The sequence below is a fragment of the Aquarana catesbeiana genome, linkage group LG06 (assembly GCF_042186555.1).
Source record: "Aquarana catesbeiana isolate 2022-GZ linkage group LG06, ASM4218655v1, whole genome shotgun sequence".
Lineage (NCBI taxonomy): Eukaryota > Metazoa > Chordata > Amphibia > Anura > Ranidae > Aquarana > Aquarana catesbeiana.
In genome coordinates, this window is record NC_133329.1 from 367327510 (window position 1) to 367340276 (window position 12767).

Here is a 12767-nt window from a genome sequence, read left to right on the forward strand (position 1 = left end):
GATGCCCATCTGCAGCCTCAGTGCAGCCTCTGTGCCCATCTGCAGCCTGATCTGTGCCCATCCAATGCAGCCTGATGCCAATCTGCAGCCTCAATGCAGCCTCTGTGCCCATCTGCAGCCTGATCTGCGCCATTCCAATGCAGTCTGATACTCATCTGCAGCCTCTGTGCAACCTCTGTGCCCATCTGCAGCCTGATCTGCACCCATCCAATGCAGCCTGATGTCTATTCACAGCCTCACCATCTCTCATGCAGTGCAGGAAATCAGGAGGGGGGACGAGCGCCGCCCGAATCACTGAGCCGTCATCTTCTGTTTACAGTACTTGGCTCTTACACACACACGTCCCGCCTCCGCTATCGCCATTGGACCAGCTCCTTTGATTGACAGAACACTGGTCCAATGCCGGTGGCGGAGGCGGGACGTGTGTGTGTGTGACGTCAGAGCCGAGTAAACAAGACATGACGGCCCGGTGATTCCGGCGGCGCTCGTGAACAAACAATGACGGCTCAGTGATTCCGGCGGCGGCACTGGTCCCCCTCCTTCTCCGAGGTACGCTATCGGCGTATAACAATCGACAACATCCGGAAAACAATCCAACAGAAAAAAACAACCAATCTCATTCAACCAAAGCAAAAAGAAAAAATCAATACGATCATCACACAAGCACCGAAATTCTCACTGTTCCCAATCTCCACTGACACCACCAAAAACATCATCAGAAGCCTCAGAGACAGCACATCACCAAACGACATCATTCCGACAAAACTCCTGAAAGAATGTTCCGACATCTTGGCTCCCACTATAACACACCTCATCAACCAGTCGTTCAAAGAAAGGACTGTTCCAACCGCCCTCAAACATGGCATTGTAAAACCCCTCCTAAAGAAACCCAACCTCGACCCTAAGGACCCTAACTATCGCAGACGGATAACAAGCCTCAACACCATCTCCAAGATTATGGAGAAAGCAGTAGTACAACAGCTTCAACACCACCTGACCTGAAACTTTTAGACCCTCTGCAATCAGGCTTCTGCCCAGGCCATGGCACAGAAACGGCACTGCTCAAAATATGGCACGACGCCCTCGAAGCAGCTGATGATGGAGAATCATGTCTCCTGGTCCTGTTGGACCTCAGTGCAGCATTCGATACAGTGGACCACAATACTCTACTCATCCGCCTCACAGAAGTAGCAGGAGTCACTGATCCAGATCCACAATGGTTCACATCCTTCTTAGAAAATCGCTCTCAGACAGTGAAACTAGGAGCTTTCACCTCTGAAACTCGAGCAATCTCTTGCGGAGTCCCTCAAGGTTCACCATTGTCACCAGTACTCTTCAACATCTACATCCGCCCACTCCTCAAAATTATCAGAAAATCGGACCTCTGCTTCCACTCATACGCTGATGATACCCAACTCTACCTTCGCATCCCTGGAGAAAAAGACCATCATCAGCAACTAGAAAAATGCCTCACTTTGATAGACGACTGGATGACCACTAGCTTTCTTAAACTCAACGGATCAAAAACAGAGCTTCTTCTCCTACACGCAAATCAAAATTCCAAAACTAAGACCCCATGGACACCACCCAACATCTTCGGACAGACCATCTCTCCAAGCACCAAAGCCAAGAGTCTCGGAGTCATTTTTGACTCAGAAATGTCTATGGATGCACAAATAGGATCAGTAGTCAGCCAATCTCACCATCTCCTCCGCCTTCTACGTAGACTCATCCCCCTTGTCCCAGAAGAGGACAAAGCAGCAGTAGTTGGAACAATCATCAATTCCAGACTTGACTACGCAAACTCCCTCTACATAGGACTACCCCAATATCAGCTTGCGCGCTTGCAACTCATCCAAAACACGGCGGCAAGACTGTTAACAGGAAAAAAACCCTGGGAATCCATCTCCCCTTCCCTAAAGAGCCTACATTGGCTATCCCTAAAGAACCGAATCAATTTCAAGACCCTCTGCCTCACCCACAAATGTATACAAGGAAACGCTCCTCAATACCTATGCGAGAAAATAAAGCACTATACACCCAATCGCAGTCTTCGATCTTCAAACCAAAACCTCCTTTTTATTCCAAAATCCGCTACAAAACAAAAGGAAAACAAAGATTCGCAGTCCAAGGACCACGGCTATGGAACGCTCTACCTACCCACATCCGCATGGAAGAAAACCATCAAGCCTTCAGGAAGAAAGTCAAGACCTATCTCTTCTAAAGAGCTGGACAGCACAGGAGAGATCGAGCGCCTTGAGGCGATTCAGTTCGCATGTGCAGCACTATACAAATCATTCATTCATTCATTCATTCATTCATAACATGCACCCCTGATTTTCCCCCTATTTTCAGGGGGAAAATGTGCATGTTATACGCCGATAAATACGGTATATATTATAAACAATTGCTGGCTATATCCCCACAGGGAGATTCCCCCACTTCCTGTTCTGGTGACATCAAGACAGAAAGTGAGGGGAAATCTCCTGCAATGACATAACCCTGTTGGATGTTCTAGTTATATATCATACTAAAGTATATATAAAGCAAGCACTTTTTTCCCACTTTTTTCCCCATTTTGGCCAAATTATGAAAGAGTTAAAACCACATTTTTTTCCCCTCATATGTGTCCCACGGGTTGCAGGAAAAAATTGCTTGATTCCCCCCATCAACACAGACAGTGTTGATGGGAGAATCCCTGCTGCGAAGCCATTGTATTCTCCCAGTGGGGGGCGGGAAAACCGCCCCTGCCAGGAAAACACAGTAATTATTGCTAGTGGCTACAAGAGCTGCTAGCGATAATTTTATGTAAAATCAGGCTGGTTGTACTCAAGTTGATCGATCGATTAACTTGGGTACATTCAGCCTTCCCATACATAGTTTGAATCTTGGCCAGTCTCTGCTAAACAGAACGAGATTCAAACCGTCCTTGGCCGGCCTTATCAGCACTCTAGCTGAAATTTTCACACGGCCGATCCGCTTTTTCTCAGCAGGGGATCTGTCTGTGGATCCCTTGCTGAGCAGAGCGGGCAACTGACAGGTCTGTGTATACTCATGCTGTCCGTTTACACCCAACTGCCCCCTGTTCCGGCCAGACGGAGCAGAATGGAGGCCTTCCATCTTTTCTTTTTGCCAAATCAGATCAAATTGCAGGTAGGCGGGTGTAAACGGACACATTTCCATTTAAATCTGCCATTCCATAGAGAACAATGGGTGGTCTGATCAGGTTGCCTCAAAAACGGACAGGAGGACATGATCGGACCACTCATGTGAAAGGGGCCTGAAAAGCAATCCACATGGATTGCTTTTCAGAGCATTGGCTAGTTTAGTAAATCTGGACTAATTACAATCACTGTAATGCTACCCATAATGCTGTCCTTTTAACATTGTGACATAAGCCGACACCTCTGCTGCACATGTGTAAAGTTACTTTCACTCTGCTAAAAGGACAACAATAGGGCTGGCAATACAATGATTGATATTAACAGGGGAGCACAGGCTGTGCACTGTACATGTCTTCTAGCAGCTTCAGGGAAACACTTTTTTTTTCACTCACCTCTTTGCAGCAGCTTCTTTTCAGAGGAATTCCCTCCCACCAACACAGGAAGCACGAGGCTCTGCAGTGATGGACAGTGCACTCTGTGTAACTATTGGCTAAGGAGGCAGCAGGAGTCAGAGTAGCCCGCCTCCTGCTGCCTCCTCAGCCAATGAGCAACTGAAAGGCTGTTAAGTCCCTCCCTCATAACGTCTCCAGAGTCCCAGCCCTGCCACACAGCTTACTGTGTTTAGCCTACGGCTACTTTCCTGCACTATTTCTCATCCCTCTCCTCTCTTCTGAACACTTCCTGCTTGCTGCTGTTCCCCGGGCCCCTCCAGATGCTCGGGCCTGGTACATGGGTATTGTATATAAAAACAATATTAAATATATGTATATATTTTTAACCACTTCAGCCCCGGGAAGATTTGGCTGTTCAATGACCAGGCCATTTTTTGCGAAACGGCACTGTGTCGCTTTAACTGACAATTGCGCGGTTGTGCGACGTTGTACCCAAACAAAATTGACGTCCTTTTTTTCCCACAAATAAAGCTTTCTTTTGGTGGTATTCAATCATCTCTGCGGTTTTTATTTTTTGAGCTTTAAACAAAAAAAGAGCGACAATTTTGAAAAAAAACACTATTTTGTACTTTTTGCTATAATAAATGTCCTCAATTTTTTTTAAAAACGCAAATTTTAGGCCGATATGTATTCTTCTACATATTTTTGGTAATAAAAATACGCAATAAGCATATATTGATTGGTTTGGGAAAAAGTTATAGCATCTACAAAATAGGGGAAAGATTAATGCCATTTTTATTTTTTTTTTCTAGTAATGGTGGTGATCATCGATTTTTATCGGGACTGTGACATTATGGTGGACAGATCGGACACTTTTGGTACATTTTTGGGACCATTGGCATTTATACAGCGATCAGTGCTATAAAAATGCACTGATTAATGTGTAAATGTCACTGGCAGGGAAGGGGTTAACAGTAGGGGGCGATCAAGGGGTTAATTGTGTGTCCTAGGGAGTGATTCTAACTGTGGGGGGGATGGGACTGCCTGAGTGAGGAGACCGATCGTTGTTCATACTTGGTGGCACTACTAGTGTATGCAGTACCGTATGTAACCAGAGGTGAGGGGGCGGAGACATTCAGAAACACTCGGAGAGGCTCGGAGACGCTCAGGAATGGAGTGTTTCCGAGCGGCTTCGAACGGCTCCAAGTGTCACCGGTGCCCCCGCACCTCTGGCCAAATGTGGTACTGCACACCCCAGAGGCTTGAATCCTGCTCGTTTTGCGAGACAACGGTCGCAAACCGAGTCAGAATTTAAAAAAGGTAATAAAATATATATATAAGTCGAATTTTTCAGCACATTTTTTTTGTGCTGAAAGTGCCCCCCTCGACTTATACTCGAGTCAAGCACTTTTCTGCAGCAAAAAAAAATCATTTTCCGAACCGATTTTGGGGCCCCGTATCGCAGGGCCACTTGGTGCTAGGAACCCCAAATTTGGTGTGCAAACCCAGTGGAACTGGTACCACAACAAATCCAAAGCTGAAGTCCCTAGCACTAAGTGACCCCGAGATACGGGGCCCCAAAATCAGTTCGGAAAATGTCATTCTCTGCTGCAGAAAAGTGCTTGACATTTTCTGAACTGACTTTGGGGCCCCATATCTCAGGGACACTTGGTCCTAGGAACCCCAAATTTGGTGTGCAAACCCAGTGGAACTGGTAACATAATATATCCAAAGCTAGGGTTCCTAGCACCAAGTGGCCCCAAATCCAGTTTGGAAAATGTCATTCTCTGCTGCAGAAATGTGCTTGACATTTTCTGAACTGATTTTTGGGGCCCTGTATCTTGGGGCCACTTGGTACTAGAAACCCTAGCTTTGGAAATGTTATGATGCTAGCTCCACTGGTATTGCACACCAAATTTAGGGTTCTTAGCACTAAGTGGCCCCGAGATACGGGGCCCTAAAGTTGGTCAACTGTGTCCATCTGCAGCAATGTCATTTCGGGACCCTTTGGGTTCAGAGACCCCAAATTTTGGCTGCAGCTAGGGGGCATCTAGGAACCCTTAACTACCGAGTTTGAAGTTTAGGGGACCTATGGCTGCAAATGGGCACAGTGAGGCATGCAAAAGGGCACAGTGAGGCTGCAAATGGGCATTGTTGACCCTCTTTTCCAAATACAGTAGCTCAGTAGCTGTGCATTTCTCACCCTCGTCTTATACTCGGGTCAATAAGTTTTTCCCATTTTTTTGTGGTAAATTAGGGCCTCGACTTATACTCGGAACGACTTATACTCGAGTATATACGGTATATATATAAATAATTTAGAGCTGCACAATTCTGGCCAAAATGAGAATCACAATTTTTTTGCTTAGAATAAAAAGATCACGAATCTCGCGACGTAAAATCTTTCATATTATACAAAACAATAGGCTAACTTTACTGATTAGTTTTTTTTTTTGTTTTTTTTTTTTAATTCATTAACCACTTGACCACTGGGCACTTAAACCCCTTTAATAACCAGACCAATTTTCAGCTTTCAGTGCTCTTACATTTTGAATGACAATTACTCAGTCATGCAACACTGTACCCAAATTAAATTTTTGTCCTTTTTTCACACAAATAGAGCTTTCTTTTGGTGGTATTTAATCACCGCTGGATTCTTTATTTTTTGCGCTATAAAAGAAAAAAGACCGAAAATTCTGTAAAAAAATGCATTTTTCTTCGTTTCTGTTATAAAATTTTGCAAATTAGTAATTTTTTCTTCATATATGTTGGCCAAAATTTATACCGCTACATATCTTTGGTAAAAATAACCCAAATCAGTGTATTTTATTTGGTCTTTGTGAAAGTTATAGAGTCCAAAAGCTATGGTGCCAATATCTGAAAATTGATCACACCTCATCTCATTTCTTGAGACCCAAACAAGCCAGAAAAGTACAAATACCCCCCAAATGACCTCTTTTTGGAAAGAAGACATTCCAAGGTATTTAGAAAGATGCATGATGAGTTTTTTGAAGTTGTCATTTTTTCCCACAATTCTTTGAAAAATGAAGATTTTTTTTTTTTTTTTCCCCACAAAATTGTCATATTAGCAGGTTATTTCTCACACACAGCATATGCATACAACAAATTACACCCCAAAACACATTCTACTATTACTCCCTAGTATGGCGATACCACATGTGAGACTTTTTACACAGCGTGGCCACATACAGAGGCCCAACATGCACGGAGCACCTTCAGGCGTTCTGGAGCAACCAGGCCAATTCTGACATTTCTCTCCTACATGTAAAAATCATCATTTATTTGCTAGAAAATTACGTAGAACCCCAAAACATTACATATGTTTTTTTAACAAAGACCCTAGAGAATACAATGGCGGTCGTTGCAACTTTTTATCTCGCACGGTATTTGCGCAGCAATTTTTCGAACGCGTTTTTTTGGAAAATAAAACAGTTTTGTGCTTTAGAAAAAAACAAAACAGTAAAGTTAGCCCAATGTTTTTGCATAATGTGAAAGATGAAGTTATGCCGAATAAATAGATACCTAACATGTCACCCTTCAAAATTGCACACGCTCGTGGAATGGCGCCAAACTTCGCTACTTAAAAATCCCCATAGGCGACGCTTTAAAATTTTTTACTGGTTACATGTTTTGAGTTACAGAGGAGGTCTAGGGCCAAAATTATTGCTCTCACTCTACTGATCGCAGTGATACCTCACATGTGTGGTTTGAACACCATTTTCATATGTGGGCAGGACTTACGTATGCGTTCGCTTTCTGCAAGCGAGCACATGGGGGAAAAAAAACTTTTTTTTTTTTTATTGTTCATTTTACTTTATTTTAGTTTGACGCTTTTTTCCAAAAAATAAATTTTTTGATCACTTTTATTCCTATTACAGGGAATGTAAACATCCCTTGTAATAGGAATATGGCATGACAGGTCCTCTTTACAGTGAGATATGGGGTCAATAAGACCCCACATCTCACCTCTAGGCTGGGAAGCCTGAAATTAAAAAAAAAAAAAAAAGATCCTGGCTTTGATCGTAGAGGTGAGTCGGTAGAAGCACCTGAGGGCGGCGGGAGGGGGGGACGTCCCCTCTCGCCTCCCGTAAAAACGATCAAGCAGCGGAACAGCCACTATGATCATTCTTATGGTGTAGGGAATCGCCGCCTGAAAAAGCTGATATCTGAATGATGCCTGTAGCTGCACCCATCATTCAGATATCCCCGCACAAATTCAAGGACGTCGTATGACGGGTGGCGGGTGGGAAGTGGTTAAAACGCATTTTTTTTTAAACACAAAGTTGTTCATTTATACAATATTTCTAACACATAGCATGTACATACCAAAAATGACACCCCAAAATAGATTCTCCTACTCCTCCGGAGTAGGGCGATACCACATGTGTGAGACTTCCACAGCCTGGCCACATACAGAGGCCGAGTATGGCTGAGCATGGCAGAGCATGGCCGAGCATGGCTGGATATGGCAAGGTATGGCAAAGTATAGCTGGGTATCACCGAGTATTGCAGAGTATGACTGGGTATGGCAGAGTATTGCAGATTATTGGGGGGTATTGCAGAGTATTGCGGGGTATTGCAGGGTATTGCGGGGCATTGCAGGGTATTGCGGGGCATTGCAGGGTATTGCGGGGCATTGCAGAGTATTGCGGGGCATTGCAGAGTACTGCTGGGCATTGCAGAGTATTGCTGGGCATTGCAGAGTATTGCTGGGCATTGCAGAGTAGTGCTGGGCATTGCAGAGTAGTGCTGGGCATTGCAGAGTAGTGCTGGGTATTGCAGAGTAGTGCAGGGTATTGCTGAGCATGGAGGGATGGCTGAGCATGGATGGATGTGACTGTATTTGTCACTGAGCAGCGCTGTGGGCACTACACATCCAGCCCACAGCGCTGCTGCCATCCGATCCCTCCCCCTCTGTACCGATCGGTACAGAGCGGGGAGAGAGGAACCGGCATCATGACATGACGCCGGTTTGTTTACATGTGGTCGCTCCGTCACTGGACAGAGCGATCACATGGTAAACGGCCGCGATCAGCTTTGATTGGATTGGATGTTCTCGGGGGCGCGCGAGAGCAGGATTCTGGGAGGACGTCATAGTACGCCCTCCCAGAGTTATCCAACCGCCCTGCAGCCGTCATTTGGCTATGGGTCGGTTGGTAACTGGTTAAAGTAATTGCGTTTGAAAGACCGCTGCGCAAATTCAGTGTGACATAAAATATTGCAACAACCACCATTTTATTCTCTAGGGTGTCTACTAAAAAATATATATAATGTTTGGGGGTTCTAAGTAATTTTCTAGCAAAAAAAAATATTTTAACTTGAAACCAATAAATGTCAGAAAAAGGTTTAGAGTTTAAGTGGGCTGTGGCTTCAGAAGAGCAGAGAGAATTCTTTGCATAGAAAGAATTGTGAAACACTTTAGTCAAGATCGCGATAACGATTCTTGATGATTAATCATGCAGCTCTAGTATAATTATATAGAGGGTATATACCGTAGTGTGGGCAGCACAGTGGCTAAGCGGCTAGCGCTTGCATCCAGCAGCCCCAGGGTAGTCTGCTCGATCCCAACCCAGACACGATTTGCATATATATAAAAAGATTATATATATATATATATATATATATATATATATATATATATATATATTATATATATATATAACACATGCGTAAAGTATATCTACAGTAAATAGTCATAAGTTGATAATTTTATACACAGTCAATTAGTACAGCACAAACGTGCTTAAGATAAAATAAAAATTATGCAATTGGTCATAAAAGCAATCCAGCAACTAACCGTATGGGGACAGGAAGTGCCATCTATAAAATAGTATGCGCATCCAAATCCTCATTCAGACCTCTAGGCACCATCATATTCACCCTATAAATCCAATAGGTCTCTTGATGGCACAGAGCCTCTCATCTGGCAGATTTGGTGGGATCATTTCAAGGGCAAAAACTCTAAGAACATCAGAGTTGTTTTTTTTTGTTTAGACAGGAAATGTTGAGGAAAGCTATGCTCTACCAGACCTTCCTCAATAAGTCTCCAGTGCTCCCCAATCCTTTTACACAGTGTTCTTTTGTTGTGACCTATATATAATAATTTACAGGGACTCACTTGAGCATGTAATAAATAGTTTGATAGAATATCCTTGTCCTGTTGAGTCATGAAACATGGTTTGACCATGGGTAACAAACTGGCATGTTAGGCATTTAGGCCTCTTACACTTGTTAGATACCCATTCTATTGTCAAATAGGAACTGGGGGCATGATTTTTATTCCTGTCTAATTAATTTACTAGGTGTCACCATGTTTCTCAAGTTAAAGCAGAACCCATGATTGAACTTTAAAAACTGCTTGAGTGAGTATTTAGTACATTGACTTTTGTGTCCCTGTAAATTATTATACATAGGCTGCACCAAAAGAAAACTGGGCAAGAGGATTGGGGAGCCCCGGAGACTTATTGAAGAAAGTTCGATAAAGCATAGCATTCCTCTACATTTCATGCCCAAACACAAAAAAGAAACTGAGTTTCTGTTGACACACACACAGCGTGGCGGCTTTTCACTGAGTTTGACTGACAGCAGTAGAAGCCAGTGGTTTCTGCTGCTGCCTTCTCAGTCTCTTTGTGAGGAGGGAGAGAGGAGAGCAGACTGCACCTGGGCACAGCGCTGGATCGATCCAGGGGTGCGGTAAGTGTTTAGAGGGGAGGGGGCACAGAAAGTCCTAGAACATTTTTTATCTTAATACAGAGAATTCATTAAGATAAAAATATTTTAGCTTTAGAACCACTTTAAATTCATCTGTTTCCAAATCTTTTCGTTTTTGGGTAGCATAGGGAAGAGTTACAACCCATGCCAGTTTTTTTTTTATGCTGTCTATCACTGATGAAAGTTATCTGACACAGACAGCAATAAAAACTTGACAGAGGGTCTAACCCTTCCCCATTCTATCCAGAACGTAAAAGGGCTTAGATATAGATTTGAGGAGCTAGTACAAAAAAAAAACACTAAATTAACTGTTTAGCAGGCATGTTGTCATGGACCAATGAAAGACTATTTGTCACGGAATTTTTCTTCTTTTGGGCACAAGATGGAGATAGGGTGCTGACTTGTCTTTCCAGAGAACTCAGAGACACAAGACACATGGAAAAAGGGGAGTTTCAGGAAGAGCGAGGGAGGCTGAGGTGATTTCAGAGGAAGAGAGAGAGTCTAGGAGCCCAGGAAAAGTAAAGGCTCTGACAGGACAGTGCAGAGACAGTGAGGAGAGAACTGTGCCCAAGATTGTCAGCCAGAGAAAGAGAGAGCCTGAGCTGGCAGAAATCCACGGCCATTTGGGGGATCCCCTAAGTCTAAGTCTGCAGCGAGTTATCGGGGCCAGTGTGGAGAGAGGACGAGGCTCCATTGGAAGCTACTACAGTGTGGGGAAGCAGTTCTGGGACCCGATTGTGGAGAGACAGACACTCCCAGGATGCTATTTTAGCCGTGCTGCCTGCAAGAGTCACCCTAAGCATCCGAAGCCAGTGGACACCTGATCTGAGGGGCAACTAACACAGTGTTTATGGGACTGGTGAGCGGGCCTTGCGGCCCCTACTTACTACCACTGCTAGGAAATAAAGCCACTAGGAGGTACTTAACCAGTGACCCCATAGCTCTAATACTGCCTGCAGGCTTTACTGACGGTCGCAACGCGCACAAGCAAAACTTAGGACTAAGGACTAGAGGTCAACTGATATATCGTCTGGCCAATATTTGGCCATTTTTGATAAATCGGCATTGGACGATTATTATCCATATCAGGCCGATATTTAACACCGTGACAACAAGTGTTCCTCTCTTCTCCACACTTTGTTGCCAGAGCCGCTGAGTGTGTGAAACTGACACCTAACTGAATGCAGAGAGAGAGGAGCTGTCAAAATTGAGCATTGATGTCTGGGGTGGGCAAGACCGTAGCTATCAAGCAACAGCCAATGGGATGGGATCTGTGCGGGCCACTACGTGTATGTGGCCCGCCCGCTTTCTTAAGCAGCCCATTGGCTGGTGTTTGATAGCTGCTGGGTCCCGCCCACCCCGGGCCCTGCCCACCACAGGCCCGCCCACCCGACATTACTGCTGAATTTGACAGCTCCTCTCTCTACATTCAGTTATTTGTCAGTTTCACACACAGTTACACTATGGGCTCAGTATGAAACCTGCCAGTGCCAATGGGTGCCACCTGCCAGTGCCAATCAGTGCAATCTTCCAGTGCCAACTGCCAGTGTCATCTGCCAATGCCAACTAGTGCCACCTACCAGTGCCATCTGCCAGTGCCACCTGCCAATGCCAGCCAGTGCCACCTGCCAGTGCCAATCGGTGCCACCTGCCAGTGCCAATCAGTGCTTGCCAGTGCCACCCAGTGCCATCTGCCACTGCCAACCACTGCCACCTGCCAGTGCTATCTACCAGTGCCAGTGCCACCTGTCAGTGCCAACCAGTGTCATCTGCCAGTGCCAACCACTGCCACCTGCCAGTGCCAATCAGTGCCACTTGCAAGTGCCAACCAGTGCCATCTGTACTGAGGACATCAAGTGTGTGGTAGAGTGACAGCAGCAAACAGGGCGGAGTGGGAGTGGGTGAGTTAAAAAAAAAAAAAAAAAAAAAAAAATCGGCCTAAAATATCGGCCGCAAAAATCAGCATCATATATCGACCATCAGCCACCAAATATCGGCATCGGCCAGAGAAAAACCCATATCGATCGACCTCTACTAAGGACTTCCCCTAGTTGTAACTACCTTGAAGCTCCATCCGTTGGTCAGTTTAAAGGGGTACTATACAATACTCTGTTTATTCGTTTGAGTGCACTCAAAACCTAGTGTGGCTTTATAAGTACCCTTGTTGCATTTAAAGTTTATATGCATTGTTTATTACTAACCTGCATGCTGAGTGTGTTCAATTCACTTTAACTGTTACTTACGCTATAATAGTCAATCAATAGATTAAGCGTATTTACCACTAAATAGGTGTGTGTATATTTATTGCCATATCCCACAGTCAGGCGAAAGGTATTTCTCACCTGTGTTGTAAATTGTGCTTTCGGTAATTTTATTAAACTAGGTGTACCAGGGGGGCTGAGGTTGTTCTTGGAGTTGAGGCGCAGAACAGAGAACCCAAAATTTAGCCAGCGGCTCCTTTGGGGTGGCGCTACAACTA

At 44.6% G+C, this 12767-nt stretch overlaps 1 protein-coding gene across 1 annotated transcript in view; it reads left to right on the top strand.

The window, feature by feature from the left end:
- The window catches only part of LOC141147091 (DNA helicase B-like), a 260293-nt gene that overhangs the window by 14378 nt on the left and 233148 nt on the right, over positions 1-12767 (top strand). The window lies entirely within an intron of this gene.